The sequence below is a fragment of the Canis lupus genome, chromosome 8, assembly GCF_048164855.1.
Source record: "Canis lupus baileyi chromosome 8, mCanLup2.hap1, whole genome shotgun sequence".
In the NCBI taxonomy this organism is placed as follows: domain Eukaryota; kingdom Metazoa; phylum Chordata; class Mammalia; order Carnivora; family Canidae; genus Canis; species Canis lupus.
In genome coordinates, this window is record NC_132845.1 from 57240881 (window position 1) to 57261766 (window position 20886).

The following is a 20886-nucleotide window of genomic DNA, read 5'->3' on the forward strand; positions in this document are numbered from 1 at the left end:
GGCATGATTTAATACAATATTCAGTGCCAAGAGTGTATTGCATTGAAAGCATTAGAAGTCACACAGCAGAAGGGGAGAGGAGGTGGGGAAAGGTATAAAGGACACTTCGTTAGGAGTCGAGGCCCCCAAGAACCAAGGAAGGCATCAAAGTCCAACCACAGAGCCTTGGGACAGAATGAGGTGCCTTTTTTCTAAAGGATTAAAGAGAGGAAACCAGCACAGAAGTCCCCTTGGCCAGAAGGTGAGGTCATGAAGATGTTGCATGGCCCTGACAGAGCCAGTGGCATCACCGTCAGGATTTTATCAGAGTGGGGATTAGAGCAGAGCATCCCAAGCCCTGTCACCCAAGGGTGTCATTAGCATGCAGTAGGTCTGGGCCAGGCTCGAGATTCTCCATTGCGAACAGGCTCCCAGGTGGCTTGTGGGCCACACTTTGAGAAGCAAGGGAGGAGAGAAGCCTTAGGAGGGAGGTGTTAGTGACATGTCCTGCCATCTACGTGCAGGTGGACACCTATCACCTGGGCAGTAACCACCGGTGAATGCTTCACTGACACTCCATACGTTTCCATCTGCCGTACTTCATCTAACTCGGAATGGCATGGCCAAGGAGGTTGGATCATGAGCCTTTTTTGCACAAATGGGCACAAAGAGACAAAGTGACTTGTCTCACCTAACAGGGTTTTGCAGCTCATGAGGTCAGTGCAGGTTTGGATCTCAGGAGGCACGTGGAGGCATCACTCAGACACAGCTGATGCAACACAGGCTTGAACCCCAACTCTGGGACGCTGGGACGCTGGGCCGTCACTTCTGAGACTTGATAGTCCCACCTGTAAAATGGGTTCTTACTGGATTAGAGGACGCAAACCACATAAAGGATTTTGCACAGGACTTGAGCTATAGAAACATTAGCTATTAGGCAGAGGTTGGCAATCTTTTTCTGTAAAAAGACCTGATAGGAAATGTTTGGGGCTTTGAGGGTTGCGCTATCTCCGTTGGAACCGCTCAGCTCTGCTGTTTTATCACAAAAGCAGCACAGACAATAAGAAAACAAATGGGTATGGTGCTTTTCCAGTAAAATTCAATTTACAAATAAAGCAGGTGGCTGGCCAGCATTGCCCCCAGGCCTTAGTTTGCTGATCCCTGATAAAGATCATTATTATAATGATATTCTCGGTAAGAAAGCATAGCAAGAAGACCAATGAGACAGCCCAGGGAGGATTGTAGATAACGCTCCATGCTCTGGATGGAGCTTTGTTTAACTCACATACAAATAGCAAATGATGTGCAGGTCCTGCCTGGTCTGAATGGCTTGTCTCACCAAAATGGAGAGTAAAACAAAATAATTATGGGTAACTGAATGCCTGGAAACATCGGACTCTCTGATAGTGGAGCTATTAGGGCCAATGAATGGTGACATCACTGCAGTGGAGAAATATGAAGACATTCCCTCCGAGGCCCCAGAAATTGCAGAATGAATGTCTCCGAGACGGAGTTGACTGCATAAGTGCTATTGGTTAGGGAAGTCTGCTCTATCCTGGATGATCCTCAGGCCCGGTAGCACCTTAAAAATCATAAATGCGAGGCATCTGGGCGGTTTAGTTGGTTAAGCATCTGCCTTCGGCTCAGATGATGATCCCGGGGTCCTGGGATCAAGCCTCATGTCAGGTTCCCTGCTTCTCCCTCTCCTTCTGTCCCTCCTCCCCACTTGTGCTCTCTCATTCTCTGTCTCGCTCAAATCTTTAAAAAAAAAAAAAAGTAAGAATGGAGATGCTCTAAAGTCTTTTTTTTTTTTAAGATTTTATTTTTTTAATTTTTATTTGTTTATGATAGTCACAGAGAGAGAGAGAGAGGCAGAGACACAGGCAGAGGGAGAAGCAGGCTCCATGCACCGGGAGCCTGATGTGGGATCGATCCTGGGTCTCCAGGACCGCGCCCTGGGCCAAAGGCAGACGCCAAACCGCTGCGCCACCCAGGGATCCCTGGAGATGCTCTAGAGAGTCCACCCACCCCCATCTATTTAGGGAGCATGCAGAAATGGGGGTCACCACAGTGGCCTGGAGAAGTGGTGGGATGGGCTGAGCACCCTGGCTGTGGCTCTGTGGGCAGGTGGGGCATCTTGAGGTGGACTCAGATGTAGAGGCCAACCCCAGCCTGTGGGGCTACCCTGGGAGCTCGCCCCTTCCTTTGTCCCTACCCCCTGCTCCCCAGCCACTGCCAGTCCACAGGTTTGGGTTTGGGTTTGTATGTTTCATTCACCTCTGTGGCCCCAGGACTTGGCATGTAGAAGAACTCAATGCATGTATTGAAGGAGCAAGTAAGCCAGTGGGTGGGTGGGTGAGCAAACGGTGTGAACTATCTTAAATGTTTTAAATTAATTAATTAATTAATTATTCATGAGAGAGAGGCAGAGACATAGGCAGAGGGAGAAGCAGGCTCCATGCAGGGAGCCCAATGAGGGACTTGATCTCAGGGCCCCAGGATCACTCCCTGAGCTGAAGGCAGACGCTCAACCACTAAGCCACCCAGGTGCCCCAACTTGCTCATGTCTGCCTCCCATCCCAGGATAGCAGCCCCTTCAAAAGGAGGGACCAGGAGTGTTCTCTTCATTGTCACATCCCCATGGCCAAGCAGAGGGCTTGACATGCTGTAAGCATTACTGGGATTTTATGGGTTGGGTCTTGAGTCGGTCTTCATTCTAAGCACCAATGGGTGGGGTTGCTGAGATGTCATCGCGTCCCCGTGGCTGGCACTGGACCTATACTGGCCTCAGCTGTCAGGAGACGGACACAGCCTTTCCATCTGGTGGGGACGGCGGGGGGGGGGGCCTGGATTGACGGACCGTTCATTTGTGTAGCTGTAATATATCGGTGTCTGCTGTGCGTCTGTTCTCTTCTGATGCAGTGATACGCACATAAATAAAATGCCATCCTTCTGCAGATCAGGGTCACAAAGTGGAGAGAGAGAGACAGACACACAAACAGCTGCTGCACGGGAAAGACTCTGTGAGTCCGGGTCTCTGGGAGTGGGGAGCACGCCGCAGGCAGCTCCCCTTGTTGACGGGAGCCCTTTTGCACTTCCGTGGGCAGACAGAGCACCTGGGGTCTTGAAAGGCAGCTGGCTATTCTCTAAGACGGTGGAGAGGGCCAGACATTCTGCTTTTCTGATAAACTCCCGGGTGATGCTGTTGCTGTTGCTGCACGAACTCTAATCTGAGCAGTCAGGGCTTCCAGAAAGGTGAAGAAGGGGACTGACAAAGCCTCAGGGGGTGCAGAGAGTTTTGCAAGGTAGTAAAGAGGGGAGAGGCTTGCCGGGCTGAGAGAGGAGGCTGTGTGGCTTCGAGGCTGGTTTGGGTGATGCAGGGTATCCCACGCGATTGGGTCTGAGAGGCGACAGGGAAGGTCGCCCGTCCGCGTCCTGGATGTTCCTCTGGCCTGAAGGCTTCAGACGGCCCTGAAAGAGACAGAGAGCCACGGAGGCCCACTTAGGAAATAATCTCAAAGAGTATGTTCTAGAAAAATCATACTCAGTAATTTGCTTTCTCAAAGATAAAATTTAAAAATAAAATCAAAACCTGAGGTGCGTCCTTGAAAGCAGGGTTTCTCAACCTTGGCACTATTGACATTGCTGCAGAAGAATTCTTTCTTGTGTGCTTGTGTGTCTGTTTAGGGGGGTGGGCCATCCCGTGCATCGTAGGATAATCAGTAGCATCTCCCCGCTGGGCCCCGGGAGCCTCCCAGGCTGTGACAACCAAGAATGTCTGCAGATGTTGCCAGCTGCCTGCAGGGGTGAAAAATAGCCCACGGTGGAGCACCACCACTCTCTCAAGTCTGAAATGCTTCATTCTTTTTTTTTTTTTTTTTTGTATTCTCTTCATGGAAGCCCAGCCCCTTCAAATATTCAGTAACCCCCAAGAATCCTGGAATAGGCTCTGTTGAAGAACATCACCTCTGAGCCAGATCGATCTGGTTGCTGCTTCTGTGAAGCAGCAGCAAGGAGAGGAGCGAGGAGCCTGGCCTAGGGTAAGAAACACAAACGCACCTGCTTATGAATTCTGTTTTAAAAATAATAAAGTGACCTGTCTCTTCTTGCTGCTTCCTGGCCTTTCCCCTGCTGTTGAGGCACACACAAGGTGGTGTTGAGGCAGACACAGTCATGTCATGCAAATAACAAATCCTTAACATCTGGGGATGGGCGTGGAGCTCTGAGAATACATTGAAGGTAAAATAATGCCCAAAGTAGACTCTCACAGATGATACTGAACTTCTAGTAATTTCCTGTCCATCATAATATCAGATCAGGCTGGCTGGTTTGTCTCCCGACCTTTCTGCCTTTACATTTTCCTGGCGATCATGTGCGCACACACACACACAGTGCCAGGTTAGGGAATGTTATTGCAAAAGGAGCAAGGAAGGAACAGAAAACACTTCTACTTTTGTCAGTATTTGCTTTCTTGGAGCATAGGGAGGGAGGCAGTGTGGACTAGTGGTTGGTAACCTGCGCTTCAGCCTCAGATGGGCCAGGTTCGAGGCAGAGTACTGGCCCCGTTACTAAGATTGGGGAAGTTCTGCGTCCACGATGCAGGATCTGGGAGAAAAAAGACTTTGTACTAAATGAAAATGTGGCATATTAAGGGCTTCACTGGGTGCCTGGCATGTTAGGGAGGGGGGGAGAGAGAGAGAGAGAGAGAGAGAGAGAGAGAGAGGAAATGGTCAATGTCTGGTTTTGGTTTTTGCTTTTGTTTTTACAACATCATAGACACAGACTTGGTTGAGACAAGGGGTGTGGGATGAGGAGAAAAGCAAAGCTGTCATTCCTTATACATCGTTCATGGGCCGGACGACTGGAGAACACATGACAGCCTGACCAGAGGTCCAGAGCAGCTTAGCAGAGCCGGCCATCACACAGAGCCCAGCGTCACACGTCGTCAGCAGCAGAGAAGGAACTCAAGTTTAGATCTGACTCCAAAGCTCTCATTCCTTCAAGGTTACTGTGCTGTGTGCTGAGACGAGGCCATGCCGGCTCACGTAAAAAGCAACCGGGTATTTGCTGCTCTGGGCTGCAATGTAGACTCTGGCACTTACAAGTATGTAGTTTTTATTTTTAATAAAGATTTTATTTATTTACTTGACAGAGAGAGCGAGAGAGAGCACTAGTACAGGGGAGTGGCAGGGAGAGGGAGAGGGAGAGGGAGAGGGAGAGGGAGAAGCAGGCTCCCTGCTCAGCGATGGGACTCAGTCCCAAGACCCCGGGACCATGACCTGAGCCGAAGGCAGAGGCTTAACTGACTGAGCCACCCAGGCATCCCTAGAAGTGTCTAGCTTACTACTTTATTTGTTGTGCTGTGTTGTTGTTTCCAGTCTTAAACGCTGGTGGCCTTGCCTTCGACTGCTTGCCAGTTTCATGACACTGTGCAAATTAATTCACTTGAACCTCAGTTTCCACATCTCTAGAAAGGGATGACAGTCCCTTCTAAGTGGGGGTTAAGTTACTTTTAGGATGCCTAGTTCTAGCACATAGTAGAGGCTCAAATATACATTCACTGTATTACCACTCTTCACAAACACACAAACACCTAAATCGGACAGGGGAGCCACAGGTAGACCATGTACACCAAATCCAGGTGGGTTACAATCCCACGTGTGTTGCAGAGTCATGGAGATGATGTTCAGAACCTTTCAGATGAACGTGAGTAGCCTCTCAGTGGCCCCCCCACCCAGACCAGCTTTGGGCCCCCCCTCCTCGCCATTCTACAGCTTACCTTCAACCTTTGCCCTCCAAATAAAGTAGATACTTGACTTTTTTGGGTGAAGGCAGACTTCCTATAAATCTGCGCCTGTTTTCTTGCTCACCGAACCTTCAAGCAATGAGCATCAGCCTTATTGACAAACTGCACACACCTTTCAAAAAATAGAACAAACAGGTATGAAACAGAAACTTGTTCAGGACAAAAAACAAAAACAAAAAAGAAAAAACAACCAAAAAAACAACCCACAAAAAAAAAAAAAAAAAAAAAAAACTAAAAAACTTGGCTCTAGGCTGTGAATTTATTGATTTAGCCCCAAGATGCTTACTTGAAGATTTCCACACCTTATGATCAGGTCAGAGGAATCTTTTTGAGACAGATGGGTAGGAGCATTAATTGTGGACTGGGGAACTGACATGAGCTCTTGTTTTTACCTCTCTGCGGATGTAGTAATAGCAATTCAATCCAACATGCATTTGGTGGACAGTAACTTTATACCAGGTGCTGATGATACAAATGTGGATAGAGTAGTCTTTCTCTCTTGGAGAATAAAAATGTAATAAAATCGTAGGCTACTTTACAGTTTTATTTGTTCTGTCAAGTTGTATGTACGTAAAGCAGGAAAAATAACCATTGTCATACTACAGATGAGGACACTGAACTTCAGCGTCTATTATAAAGTAGACAACACTCATTCCTTCAATCATCTAACCAACATTTGTTGGATATTTATTGCATGCGAGGTACCTCGTATCCAGGGATGAAAGCCATAGATAATGGACCTCCGGAGTTTATAGCCTGAGTGAGGACAGGTGGCACTAAACTAGTAAGAACACAAGGGAGCAGAGCTGGAAATTGTAGGGAGTGTTCTGAAAGAGCGCATGACAGGAGAATTTCCACGGGGGCTGGGGATGAGGCCAATGGAAGTGACATTTGAGTGAAATCTGCAGGATGAGTAGGGGCAGCTTGGTTGTACGGGGGCTGTCTTCCTGGCAGAGGGGAGGTGCTGAGGCAGAAAAGAATCTGGCTCATTTAAGGAATGAAATTCAGGCCAGTGTGGTTGGCTCTGAGAAAGGTACAAGAGGAGGCTGGTGTGGGGGTTCCATCCCAAACGCCTATAGGAGTCAAGTGGGTGACGTATTTGTGTAACATGAGCCAGCCTGGGATTTGAAAACTGGCACATGCCTGGGCTTCCCGGAGCGGACCTTCACTTATGGGAATGCGGAGGGGGGGGAGCACTGTGTTAACTGATCTTTCCATTTTTTTCCCCAAGAACTCCTATGATTGCTAAAGGTTGGAAATGCATTTTAAAGTTATCATTACAGAAATTAGCTAGGGAAGATGGGATATGTTTGGGGGCCGGGGGAAGACATCAAGAATTCTGTTTGGATGTGTGAGTTTGAGATGCCCAGTCAACACACAAGGAAAGTGGTTGAGGGACACCTGGATGGCTCAGCGGTTGAGCGTCTGCCTTTGGCTCAGGGCATGATCCTGGAGTCCCGGGATTGAGTCCCACATCAGGGTCCCTGCATGGAGCCTGCTTCTCCCTCTGCCTGTGTCTCTGCCTCTCCCTATGTGTGTGTCTCTCATGAATAAATAAATAAAATCTTTAAAAAGAAGAAAGTGGTTGACAGAGAGAAGTTACATGTGTTAGTCTGAGGTCAGGGCATAGGTTAATTTGGGGGAGTTGCTGGCCATGGCTGATTTTGCAAGCAATGGGACTCATGCCATCATGTAGGGAGGCAATATGGAATGAGAAAAGAAGAGGCCCAGATCTGAGTCTTGGCAAACTCCCTCATGGTAGGAGGAAGGGGAGGACTCAGGTGAGGAGACTGAGAAAGAGTGGCCAGATGATATGGGGGAGAATTGGGAAAGCTGGTGCCACCAAAGCCAAGAGAAGAAATCGTGTTCAGAAAGATAGCATAGTCGATCATGCCTGAATGCTGCTGGAAAGTGTAGTAAGATGGGGCCTTAAGGAGTCCAGTGGGTTTGGCAATGATTTTAGAAGACCGATAGGGAAAGAATCCGTGTTTGAGGAGGGTGAAGAATGAAAGGGAGGAGTTAGAATCAGTGCACAAACAAGTCTTCCAAAGAGCTTGCATATGCAGTCGGCCCTTGGACCAACATGGGTTTAAGCTGCGTGAGTCCACTTCTACGTGTTCTTTTTTTTTTTTGTAAACCCGGGATGGTAGTGTAAACATATCTTCCCTTTGTTACAATTTTCTTAATAACCTTTTTCTTTTCTCTAGCTTGCTTTGTTGTAATAATACATAGAATACATATAACACACAAAACACGTGTTCATCAACTGTTCATGTGATCCGTAAGGCTTCCGGTCACCTGTAGGCTGTTAGTGAGATTTGGGGGGAGTCAGAAGTTCTATGCAGATGTTCAGCTGTGGGGGGAAGTCGTTGCCTGTGATCCCTGCTTTGTTCAGCTGTACAAGGGACCAGAGAGAAAGGCCCATCTCCTCCTCACTAAGGTATCCTGGAAGCCTCGGGCTTGGTGTCTGTAAAGCGGAAAATGTAGACCCGTCTTCAGCTTTGGGTATCCTTGGGGACCTGTGCCTCTTTGCGCTCCATCGTCTTTGATTTCTGACAATAGCGCGTGATTTCTGATTTCAGTGTTGATAACGATTCTCCTCTCCACTCCGACATCATCACCTAAGCCTCCATCATACCTTGTCTGCCATTTAAATAAAGCAGTCACATGGGTCACATGCAGATAGTTATTATTGCGCCCATTTTTCACCTGAACTGAACTCTGGCTTCCTGCTTGGCTCTGTGAGAGCCACACTCCTTCTTATGACCTGTTGAGCCCTGCGTGGTTGGTCAGCAGTCTCACTTGGACGTCAACCCCTGTTTGGCTCCACTTGCTTTGTTTATTCATTCTTCGTCGGATACGCTCATCTCTTTGCTGCTCCCTAGACGCCCCTGACACTCTGACCCCAAGATCTTCTTCGATGCCTGCAGTTCTCCACACCTGGAGTGTTTGTAGGTTTGCTCCTCCACCTTTTTCAGATCTTCATTTATACCATCATGCCTTTCTTGGCTATCAGATTTAAAATTATGCCCCCTCAACCCTCTTGACACTCTATCCCAGGCACGTAACACTATCCAACAGTACCGTACCTAGTGCCTCTTCATTGTAATCATTGTTTTCCCTTCACTTTAGTGTAATATTCCTCCCTGAGAGTAGCAGTTTCTGTGTCTTATTTACTACTGCATCCTTTATACCCAGAATAGTGCCTGGTGCCTAGTAGGTGCCCAGACAATAGTAGAATGCATGCATGCACGAATGAATAAATCCATCCATCCATCCATCCATCCATCCATCCATTCATCACAATACATCCTTGCATTCTCAGAGTTGCCCAAAGTTCAAGAGATTCACAAGTCACACACACTCTGTCCTGACTGGGTGCCTGTCATTCCGACTTGCAGTTTTGTGTCCGTTATCCTTGAGAAGGGGACAGTCCCGTCGCTGTTTCAACTGAGATTTGGAGAATCGAAATAATTTTTCCTTGCCATCCAAGACCGAAGTCCCTAGATGAGGTTTTGTGTCCAGGGTTCCCGGCCTACGTTGGGTTGATGTTGGGCCGTTTCTGGTTGTGGGGAGCCGTCCTGTCATTCCTAGAAGGGAAGGGTGGTGAGAACACGTGAACAGACAAGGCAGGCAGGCAGTGGTGTTACATTCTCTGTGAGAGATTGAAGGATTTTCTGGAAACCAGAACCTCATGTAATCTGATGTACTTGTCACTTCATCAGCAGGAGAGACTTTTGGTGCCTCTTCCAACCCTCTAGAAATATAGAAACTTAGTGAATCTCAGCTTTTGCTGCCCCCCTCCTTGGGATACTACTGATTCATTTGTCGCTTCTCTCTTAGTTTTGACTCACCTGTGGCTATTTCAGGCTCATGCCTTTGGATGCCTCGTGGCTTCTTCCCACTGCCTTTTCTCTTTGTGTCTCTGGGCTTTCTCTTATCTGCTAACTGGCTGTTTCTGAGTGGTGAAACTCCTCATGAGAGGGCGGTTTATCCAACACATATTTATTGAGCAAGTACTATGGCCTGGCACTGGTCTGGGCATATGCTGGATACCTGAGCATCACTCGCATTGTAGAGCTAACAGCTGTCCAGCAAGATGCTTGCAGCAGTCCCAGGCATCAGCAACATTAGCATCCCCACGTGGGATGGGCTACAGATCAGTCCACCGAATTCCAATCTCTGAGCACAGGTCCCAGAAAACTGCATTTTAACAAGCTCTCCGGGTGATTCTTTCACACGTTAAACTATAAGAACTGCTGCCATATAGAGTAACTGCCCTTAGGCTGCGTGTCTCCTCCTGGTCCCTTAGCGATCACAGAAGCCAGGGCCCTGGTCAGTTTTCCTCTAAAGGGGACCTTTTGGAGTGACAGCATCATACAGCCTTTCCCGATAAAAACCCGGTTGCCTGATGACCAGAGAAGGCACCCCTAAGTATTCTTAGGGTTTTCGGATTATAGTACATAAAGTTCACCAGCCTTGTTTATATTGCCGCTGTCAGTTTTCACCAGTTTGTGCACAAATCCAGGCATGGAAAGAATTTGCAGACGGGGCTTTTTAGAATGACTCTTCAGATTCCAGCTTTCTCTTTTCTGGAACTTATTCTGAGGAGGTGGCCAGGTTTCTTGAGAGCTTTCAGATTTGGGAGGAGATCCCCAAGGTGGAAGATGCTCACGGTACTCAAGGTCATATCCTACCCTTCATATCAAACGAAATTATTGAATGCCTACCACTAGCCAGACTTGCCTGATTCTTTTTTTTTTTTTTTTTTTTTCTGTATCCCCACTGGAGAGCTCAGGGCATGGCTCTCCAAGTCTTCCAGGGACGCTGCAGGGGAACTCTGTTGCCTGAACTCAAGGCATCTATCAAAAAGGGAAGATCTATTGATAGCAGAGTAATGAGCAGATCTCTGTAACTAAATGAATGTTTCCTTTATTTATGTAGGACTGAGGCTTTTTCTATGCTTTTTTTGTTCCTTTGCTTTTTTACCTGCAACTTCTGGCCCTGTGTTCATTCTCAAAAACTGTAAAATATATGGGATAGTCAAAGAGAGTCTAGAATTCAGGAATAAAAGTGATGCAGAGGCTCCGGTTCCCTCTCACTGCCTCCCCGGAAGGATCTGATCTACAACTCTAGCTTTTAGTCCCGCTGGTGAATTGATTGATTGATTTGTTTGTTCAATAAGTAAATATTTATTGAGCTGGTGCTTGAGGCATTGGGAGGGCATTCTGGGTGGGCCACCACATCCATTATGCTTAAGTAGATCCCATTGGCTTTCCCCGGGAATGTGACCCTGGACAGCCCTGTTGGAGCATCTCATGCATAGCCATGGTGTCAACTTTGGAACAATGATGCCTGAAAATATTTTCTTTTTAGGTTTCTCTTGCAAGACATCAATATCTAAATGCTTACTTGACATCTTCACTTGGATATCTCAAATTCAGCTCACATCAAGCACACACACTTCGTTTACTGCCAACACTCCTTGTTTTAGGTAAATGGCTCTTGACCAGTCCATTCTGCACCCCACATCCAGGGGCACCTTTCAGAATCTAAAAAGGACATTGCGCCCCTGCTAAAAATCCTCCTAGTGATTTCCATTACCCCCAGGGTAATAATAACAGTCATTTACTAATAGTAACTACCATGTATTTTGTACTAGGCATTATTCCCAAGCTTTACATATTTCACCCCATTTCCGGTGTCACCCTACTTGAGCAAAACCAGAATTGTTGCCATGGCCATAAAGTCCTGTGAATATGACCCCCACTTGCTTCTCCTGCTTTGTCTTTGTATTTGTGATTTCCAGCTACAGTCTTTCTCTCATAAAATGCAGTCCTCCTTCTCAGGTTGGACTTAAAGTAGACTAGCTTCTGGAAACTATGGTGAGAATTCTAACTAAGTGCCCAGACTGCTGAGCATCTCATCTCTGCCATCTTGGTTAATGAACATTAAGGCCCCTGGTCTGGCAGGAGAGAAGGGTTCTGGTGTCAATTTTGCATTGTGATTTGGGGAAGCCTCTCTCTGACTCAGTGAGGACACTATGATTCCAAGTGAAAGGAATCCACTTTCGACTTGTTTGAGCAAAATACAGGAATTTGCTGGAAGCATACTGAGTATCTGATACTTCCCAGGGATATAATAAGGTGAGCCTAGCGTCACAGGGAACCAGAGCCAGAAACCAGACAGTAATCAGGAGGGGGAGGGGCGCCTGGGTGGCTCAGTGGGTTTAGCATCTGCCTTTGGCTCAGGTTGTGATCCTGGGGTCATGGGATCCAGCCCCACTTCGGGCTCCCTGCTCAGTGGGGAGTCTGCTTCTCCTTTTCCCTCAGCATCCCCTCCCACCATTCATGTGCTTTCTCTCTGCTCTTTCTACTCTTTCTCTTTCTTTCAAATAAATAAAATCTTTAAGAGAAAAAAAAAAAAAAAAGGATGGAATGGGAAGGTCTGTCCATCACTTTCTCTAAACCAGAAGTCAATGCTTCAGAATACGCACAGCTCCCAGTTCTACATAAATGCAAGTCCACTGACTAGCCTGGAATAATGAACATTCCTCAGCTCAGTTCTGAACCCTTTGGGGAAATCATCTGAATGGCCCAGCTAGGACCAGGAGTCTAACTGGAGGTCAGGAGAGTGGGGTCAGGGAACATAGTCTTGTCTGCCAAGGTGGCAGGGGGGACAGCTAGCAGGGAAACTGTGGTCTGGCCAGAAACCCTAAAAGGTGCTGCTCTGGGCCTTAGCTTTCTCATCTTTAACAGCTTTCCAGGCATCTTGATTTCTCCCAGCTTGCTCCATGCATGGAGAGCCGAAGCTCGCTGTCACAGATTACACCGTGCTGCTCTTGAAATATAAACGGAATGCAGCCCAAACTCTAAGGATCTGGGGATTAAGCACAGAAACCTCTTGTGCCATTTCCGCAAAGAAGCTACAAATCCCCTAAGTACCAGTGAAGGGGAGGCTTCCACAGGGAGCACCTCTGAGAAATCAAACACTTCACTCTGCTCTCAGGCCCTAGGAGGGGATTTCTGTTTCCTAACAGTGAACTTGGATTTATTTTGCAAAGCCAAAGCCCACCATTAGCACGGGAGATACAGCAGGGGCCAGGCATCGCTCGGTGGCATAACACCACAGTGTCCCTGACCAGGGAAGCCTCGTGTCCCAGAGTCCACGTGTCCACATTGGGCTGAACATCACCCCCAGCCTTTTTACCCATGTCTCCTTCCACCTGCCATGGAGCTGGTTCCTGATCATGTGGGTTTTGTCCTCCCTGATTTTGCTCCTGTGCGGGTACCCTCCACCTCCGGGGAGACCAAGTCCTCCCTCCTTGTCTAGTGGATTCTATCATCCAGGAGGCTTAGCTTAAATGACACGTCTTCTGTGAATACTTTTCAATTCTTGACACTTTATTGAGATGTGATTTGCAGTTTGGAAAATTCACTCATTTTAAGTGTACAACTCAGTGGGCTTTTGTTCTTGTTATTGCCAATTTATCTAGTTGTGCAACCATCAATGCAGTCCAATTGAAAACATTTCCTTCTCTCCAGAAAGATCTTTCTTGCTCTTTTGTAATTTTGTAATCCCTGCTCCTGCTCTCAACCCAGGCCACCACTAATCTACTCTCCTTCTCTATGCATTTGCCTCTCTGTAAATTCTAGACTCCTCCTGGCAGAGTCATTCCATCTTCTGGGCTCCTGACATCCTTTGTATGTGCCGGCAGAAGGACCCGGTAATTGTTGTTTATGTGTACGTTTCTCCAACTGGAGTTTATATATCAAGCTCGCTTTCTTACCCTGGGGGCTTATCAGCAGAACCCCTGCAGATGGTAGGTAGACTAGGATGGTCTGTGTATGCCTGGGCGCGGGCACGAATTGAGTCTGTTGCTTGATCTGGGTCAAACTTTCAAACCATTTCTCTTTTAGAGTAGCATAGCTAGCATTTCCTGAGCATTTACTACGTGCCAGAGGCCCTGCCAAGCGTTCTTGTTCATATCGAACCTCACCATCCTTATGTAAACTTGACTTTGATTGAATAAATACTATTATATTTTTCTTTTTTTTTTAATTTTTATTTATTTATGATAGTCACACAGAGAGAGAGAGAGAGGCAGAGACACAGGCAGAGGGAGAAGCAGGCTCCATGCACCGGGAGCCCGACGTGGGATTCGATCCCGGGTCTCCAGGATCGCGCCCTGGGCCAAAGGCAGGCGCCAAACCACTGCGCCACCCAGGGATCCCCTATTATATTTTTCTAAAGAGTTTATTTAGTTATTTATTTGAGAGAGAGAGACATGTGGGTTCGAGTGAGTTGAGGGGCAGAGGGAGAGGGAGAAGCAGACTCCCCAGTGAGCAGGAAGCCCGACACGGGACTCGATCCCAGGACTCTGACATCGTGACTTGAGCTGAAGTCAGATGCTTAATGAACGGAGCCCCCCGGACGCCCTGAAGCACTCTTATTTCTATTGGCATTTGCAGATTTGAAGACTGAGGCTAAGGGATGGCAGGGAGAGGACTAAGAACTTTCAGAAAGTAAGTGACAGAGCCAGGCCTCAAACCTGGTTCTGCATAGTCGAGACACCCATCCTCTGAAGCACAGTGCTGCACTGCAAACAGTGTGTCTACAGACTGACTCGTACCTCAGGCGTTTCCTTGGATCGCGATAGGTTTGTGCCTTTTAGGCTTTAATTTGTGATTTGGTCAGTGAATGCCCCCCACGCACATTCACACATTCACTTTGGGGCCCCTCTGAAAGGAGTGGGACCATTTGGAGCATGTTAAGGTCTTTGACTAATTAAGTGTGAAATCATTTGATTTTCCTGATCAGCTAAGCCAACTACAGGCTTTCCTTACTCATTGATTCCTTGCAGGCAATGGCCCAGTGGAATATGAGGTAATAATAACAAACTTAGCATTTGTAGAGCATTTTAGGGGGCGGGAAATGGACTGATTGCTTACTAGAAAACCTGAACTGGATTCTTCTGGATTCATGTTCCACATTTTTTAAATGTTGGAAGCAGAGGAGGAGTGAAGGGTGGGATGGGTTTGTGACATTTTGACTTCCTGTGGCCCACACACGCTGACAAAAGTGAGGCTTAGCTCACGTGGGAAGGATCCTTCTAGGTGCTGGAAATAAAAGTGATAAACCCAGACTCCCTGGCTGCATCCTCTTCAGCGACTGGAGTAGACTTCCCCTGGGAAATTCTCACAGTGGCTTAGGTCGCGGTCAACAAACTTGAATGCCTACATGTTGGCAGGTGATGCGTAGGATGGAATTGAGTCCACTGTGAGGCAATAGGGAGTGGTGGGGATTGTGGTAACAAGGAGATAACAGCTCCTGTTTTCAGGGAACAGCTGCTACAACCCCAGCTCATTGTTTTCTTCATTTTTCTGATTTTTAAAAAGAAGCTAGAAATCTGGCTGTTGATTGAAAATCACGTGATTCCACTATCTATTCATCCATCAACTCAGTCAGTGTGTATTGGGTGCTTACTGTGTGCCCGTCTTGCTGTAGAGGCTGAGGATATAACTAAATAGAATAGAGACAGCCCTTGTCCTGCTTAGTTAGTTGGAAACATGTGGAACAAACAGATCATGCTCGCTCGTCCACTTTGGTCCACAGACCACCACCAGTTTGCAACCTCTGACCTAGGCTCTCGAGCCTTTCATTTGCCTTTTCCCTGCAATGTCCCTGAAAGTGTGGACGCTCCTACTGCCATTTCCTGCTCTCCACATAGGGTGTCAGTGTTCAACCACAGCTTCCCCTGCACACCAAGGCGTCTGTTGTGCATTTGCTACAATTGTGCACTTTGCTAGGGGGTGGGCTCTCTCCCTACCAGGATTCAGAGCTTAACCTGGCTCCCTGTCTTCTGAATAATTTTGGAACACCCCCCCACCCCGTTCTGTCCCACTGACCACCAACCACCAATAGAGTATGGGTTCACCTTGCAAAAATGTGCCTTTCGGCAAACTTCAGCTTGCACTGTGGAAAAATTTATCAGCCTAGTAAAGGAATCCCATTCCAAAGCTTGAGAAAGTCCATACACACTTTATTTTGCTATTTTGTCAACAGGCATCAAAGGACTCAGTTTTCAGATGCAAGGGATTGTTCATACTATGGCTGGCGCCAAACAAAAGCGAAAATCCCAAACAAAATAACGATAACAAAGAGCATCCATTATCATGTGGATGCGGAATCCTGAATAGGAGATTTTCGAATATAACATACATACCTCTGAACTACACACCACGTGAAGACCTAAGACAAGGGAAAACCACCATGCCTCGGTTTTCTCTGAGGCCATGGCTCCCAGAAGACTTGGGCTAATTCCAGGGAAGCACTAAGGTCTTCCTGGCACTCAGATCTCACAGGGTTGGCCAGGGTTGACCACCTGGAAGGTAGGCACCAGGGAAGGAGGGAAACAGGACGCAGCCTCAGACAAGGAAGAGGCAAAAATATGCCTCTTCGCCGACATTTGCAAAGCCAGGTGGCAGTGGTCATACCTCAAGAGTATCAGTGTTTCTGGGTGGCGCCTGGGTGGGGCTCTTATTCCTTGCAGACCTCATGGGCTCAGCCTTGTCTAAACTCCAGCCACTGCTCTCGTGGTCCTTTTGCTACATCAAAGTGAATTTCGGTTCATAAACCTGCTATACGAGTGGCCCAGTGCTACTCTAGGAAATGGTTTTCTCTCTTCACAGAGCTTTTTGTGTCCTCTTTCTGTGCCTCAGTGCATTAGTGTTCTTTGGTTTGCAAGTGACAGAAACCCATTCAGACCGGCTTAAGCAAAAAAAGTGCTCCATAGTAACTAAAATATGTTCAAGGTATGATGCCTCCAGGTACGGCTAGCTCCAGTCTCATTCAGTGTGCCTGTGGCTGAGATGTTAACAGAAATCTTTCTTTCTGAAGATTTCTGATTTCATCCTCAGCCCGGTCCTCCCTAAATATTGATAAAGATCCATTGGTTACTCTGAGTTTATATGTTACCATTATAGGAATCCCATCACAGTGACATAACCTCTTTTGCAATAGCTCCAGCAAATGTCTAGATGCCAGTCTTCAATGGACAACCTGAATCATATGACCACTCCTGAATCAGTGATGAGGACCAAGCTCCCATTGGCTGAGCTTTGATTACCAATCCATCCTCGGTCGTAGAGCAGAGTCAGCCATGCCTAAGCCGTAGATTGGGCATAAATAGGGGAGAACGGATGCTGGTGCAAATGTTGGATTCTAAACTTCATGTGAAGATGTATGGGGCCTGGCCTCTCTACCACTGTATTTCTGGTGTTGAACAAAATGTCAGACACGGGATAGGTGCTCAATAAGTGTTTGCTGAATAGAGCAGTACGCCCCCACTGTACCCTATACTTCCTATCATAAATGCTGATTGGAGTGTTCTAGATTTGCTATCTTGTGGGTCTTCCTCTGTTGCCACTCTGTGTCTGAATCACCTTTTACATTCTGTCCACCAAGGACTGCACCTGGCAGTGGCAGGTGCTCAGTAAATATGTAGTGTAAATGGAGGAAAAAGGAAAGAAAGTTCTTAGAGATGTAGAAGTGATGCTAACAGTGTTGAGACAGATGATGATAGTTTGTGAGAGTGAATAAGCAACTGAGGATAAAGTCTGGGAAAGCCCAAGGCCAGAAGTCATCTGTCCAGGCTATCCCCAGGTGTCTATTGCAGACAGGGTCCCCCTCCTGCACTCGCTGAGGTCCAGGGCAGGCTTGCTGGCATCCCAGTGGTGCGGGCTGGTGGACCCAGTGGGAGAAGGGAGCCAGCAGTCATGGTGCCCGAGGCAGGCTGCATACTCTGTGGTACTAAGGCAGCGTTGGATTAAGGAGATGTGCTCATCACATGATGAGCATGCACAATGTACTTAGTGTGTGCCATGATCTGTGTTGAGCACTTCTGTGTGTGTCACCATAACCCTAGGAGGTAGGTGCTACTACTAGTGACATCCCCATTACAGAGGAGGAAGGTTCTAAGATGTTCACTCAAAGTCACCTTTGTTTTTTATTTTTTAAAGATTTTATTTATTCATTTATGAGAGACAGAGAGGAAGAGAGGCAGAGACACAGGCAAAAGAGAAACATGCTCCTTGCAAGGAGCCCGACAAGGGACTCGATCCCGACTCCAGGATTACGCCTTGGGCCGAAGGCAGACGCCAAACTGCTGAGCCACCCAGGGATTCCCTCAAAGTCACCTTTGAACCCAGGCAGGCCGCCTTCACAGCCAATACTACTCATCACTAGACTGTATGATTTCCTGCAGGACAAGGAACAGGAAGGAGAAGGAAGGGAAGCTCAGATGAGCTCTGATACTAAGGTAGACATCATGAGGCTACTTAATGGGGCTGTGCCTTCAGGCAAGTGACTTCTCCAAAACATAAACTCCTGTTCTGCAAACTAGGAATTATGAAAGTCGAGGAACTCCTAATAGAAGAAGGAGAACCAGAGTGAAATGGTGAACTTGGATTTGGGAGAGCTGACCTCCCATTCTGGCTTCACTCGGTGGAGTAAAAAGCCTGGCATTGGGGCTTAGAGTCAGGATAGGCTAGGTTATGCCTCAGTAACAAATAGCACCCAGCTCCCAGGGGTATGAGACAACCGAGTGCTATTATTTCTCACGTTTGCTCTGTGTCCATCATGGCTCGGCTGGATCTCTGCCTTCCTATGTCCTCACTCCAGGACTGAGACTGCCGGGACAGCCGCTGTCTGGAATACTGGTTTTGTCACAGCTGCGAGGAAATCATGACCCTTCCCTTTTGCTCACACTCCATGATCCCAAATGAGTCCCGAGTCACACGGCACTCCAAAACAGCAGGGGAGTGTGCCTTTGACATGTGTCTGTAAGGAGAGAGAACCAGAAACATGGTTCTCATCAAAGATCCAGAATCCATGTGGTTTCGAAAAAAGGCCCCCTTCCACTGCTGCTCCTCAGTCTCCCCTTGTGTGGAATGAGGCCAATCACTCAAAACTCTTGGAGAATTGAATGTCACCTGTGAAAAAAGCTACCTTTTAAAATGCAACGTTGGAGCAAGTGATCTTTCCTACTTTGGATCCCCCCCTCGCCCCATCCCAGGCCACATTTTGTTTTTCCTACCAGCAACGAAACCGTCTGCTCTCCTACCGTGCAGAAAACAGTTCACAAATGTCCCTCCTCTTCCCCAGGCCTGTGGCTTTTATACAGTCAGGTAATACATTTTTATTTCCTTGCGGGAACAAGGCCCAAAAATAGATAAAGTGCAGGGCACAAATGATAACCATTCGATGTATTGACCCAGTCACGAGTTTATCTTGGTGAAATTCAAATTCGCTCTTTATTCCCGAAAGCAAAAGCACCTTCGATGGGCAGTTACGGAGGCATTACCAGGGCCATTTGGCAATAAAATGTGACTGACTTCATTATGTAGTGTGGAGACAAGGAATAGCTGGTCTTAAATCATGGGGCGGCTGACCAGGATGCATTTGGCACAGACATATGCAGATAGATTCTGTTTGGTGGCAAAAGCGTCGCAGAGAGGGAGGCTCTTTGAAACTGCAGAATTATTCAAAGTTCTTTTGTTTAGCTCGGTGCCAAAAGGTAATTTATGTGGAACGTGTCACAAGCCATATGGTTCTGTCTGGGGGCTGTCAGCACCCCTGGCTGCTCCAACTCTGCCTCCAAGGCTTTCCATCTCTTAGAGGTATCATGGCAAGAGGGCCACCTCGTTGCCTCCCAGTGGGTAGGTTGTGGGGAAACGATTCTGTTGGAGGGGTCCTCAAAGGCTGCGTTTTCCCTTAGTGGAGGTTTTTGAAAGGAAGGGAGGAATGCACTGTACAGGCATACCTCGGAGAGACCGCGGGTTCGGTTCCAGGCCACCTCAATAAAGCAAATATCGCAATAAAGCGACTCGAATGATTTCTTTGGCTTACCAGTGCCCATAAAAGTTATGTTTACACCATCCCCTTGTCTGTTTAAAGAACGCAATAGCATTATGTCTAAAAAAACAAACAAACAAACAAACAAACAAACAAACCCCACCCAATGCCACCTTAATGAGAAAAAGATTTCATTGCTAAAAAAAAATCGTAACCATCATCGGAGCTTTTGGTGAGTTATAATCACTGATCACAGGTCACCGCAACGAATATAATAATGACAAAAAAGTTTCAGGTGCTGGGAGAATTACTAAAATGTGACGCAGAAACACGAAGTGAGGAGGTGCTCTTGGATAAAAGGCGCCGATGGCCTTGCTGGATGCAGGGTGGCCTCAAACCTTGAGTTCGTAGGAATGGCACTCCTGGGGAAGCGCAGTAGGGCGAAGTGCAGAAAGCGAGGACCACCTCTACTGAACGTTCACTCCCCCTATCTCTCCTCGCCACTCCCATCCCCGCAAATGGCAGCGTCTGCACTCTGTAAAGCACTTTTCCACCTGTGGATTCTTTGTTGATGTTCTATCTTCAGAGGTTTGGGGGGTTTTTGGCCCAGAGAAAGACTAGGAGATGCCCTTTTTGTTCCTCTTTCCTGTTGGGCGTAAGTAAGACCTCCATCCTTGCATGTCATGTCAACCCAGCGACATTCTCATATGGGATGTTCTTACCCCTTTACTGGATGAGGAACCTGAGGCTCTGAGGGGCAACAGTAGTGAGTAACAGTACCTGATTCCTTGCATGTCCGCGGGGAGCCAGGCACTGTGCCTGATGCTTTGAACGCACAATCACACTCACCCTTCCAGAGTCCATAGTAATGTGATTACCCCATTTTACAGAAGAGACCATTGATGCCTCTTCTGGCCATTGTTCCAGAGAGAACAGCTTCTAGGTGGCAGATCTGGACCTAAAACTCTAGGTTCCTGCCACCGTCCCATAGGAGGCAGCGAGATTCTCGAGCTGAATTGTCTCCAAAGATGGGAACAGAGGGCGGATCTCAGACAACATGGATTTTTTTCCATCTCCCTTTCCCTTGCCTGTCAACCACAGCGGGCCATCACAGCCCTTCCGTGTATTCAGGTGCCTGTTCGCAGCATCCCTCGTCCCACACTTTGCCAGAGAGGTTCAGGGCCATTCACACCCAGTAGCTCATTCTCGCTCAACACTGCTGTCTACCCCTCCTGCTCTCAGACACC

General features: G+C 47.5%; 1 protein-coding gene across 1 annotated transcript in view; it reads left to right on the forward strand.

Annotated features, from left to right (window-relative positions):
* The window catches only part of HS3ST4 (heparan sulfate-glucosamine 3-sulfotransferase 4), a 401306-nt gene that overhangs the window by 212266 nt on the left and 168154 nt on the right, over positions 1 to 20886 (forward strand). The window lies entirely within an intron of this gene.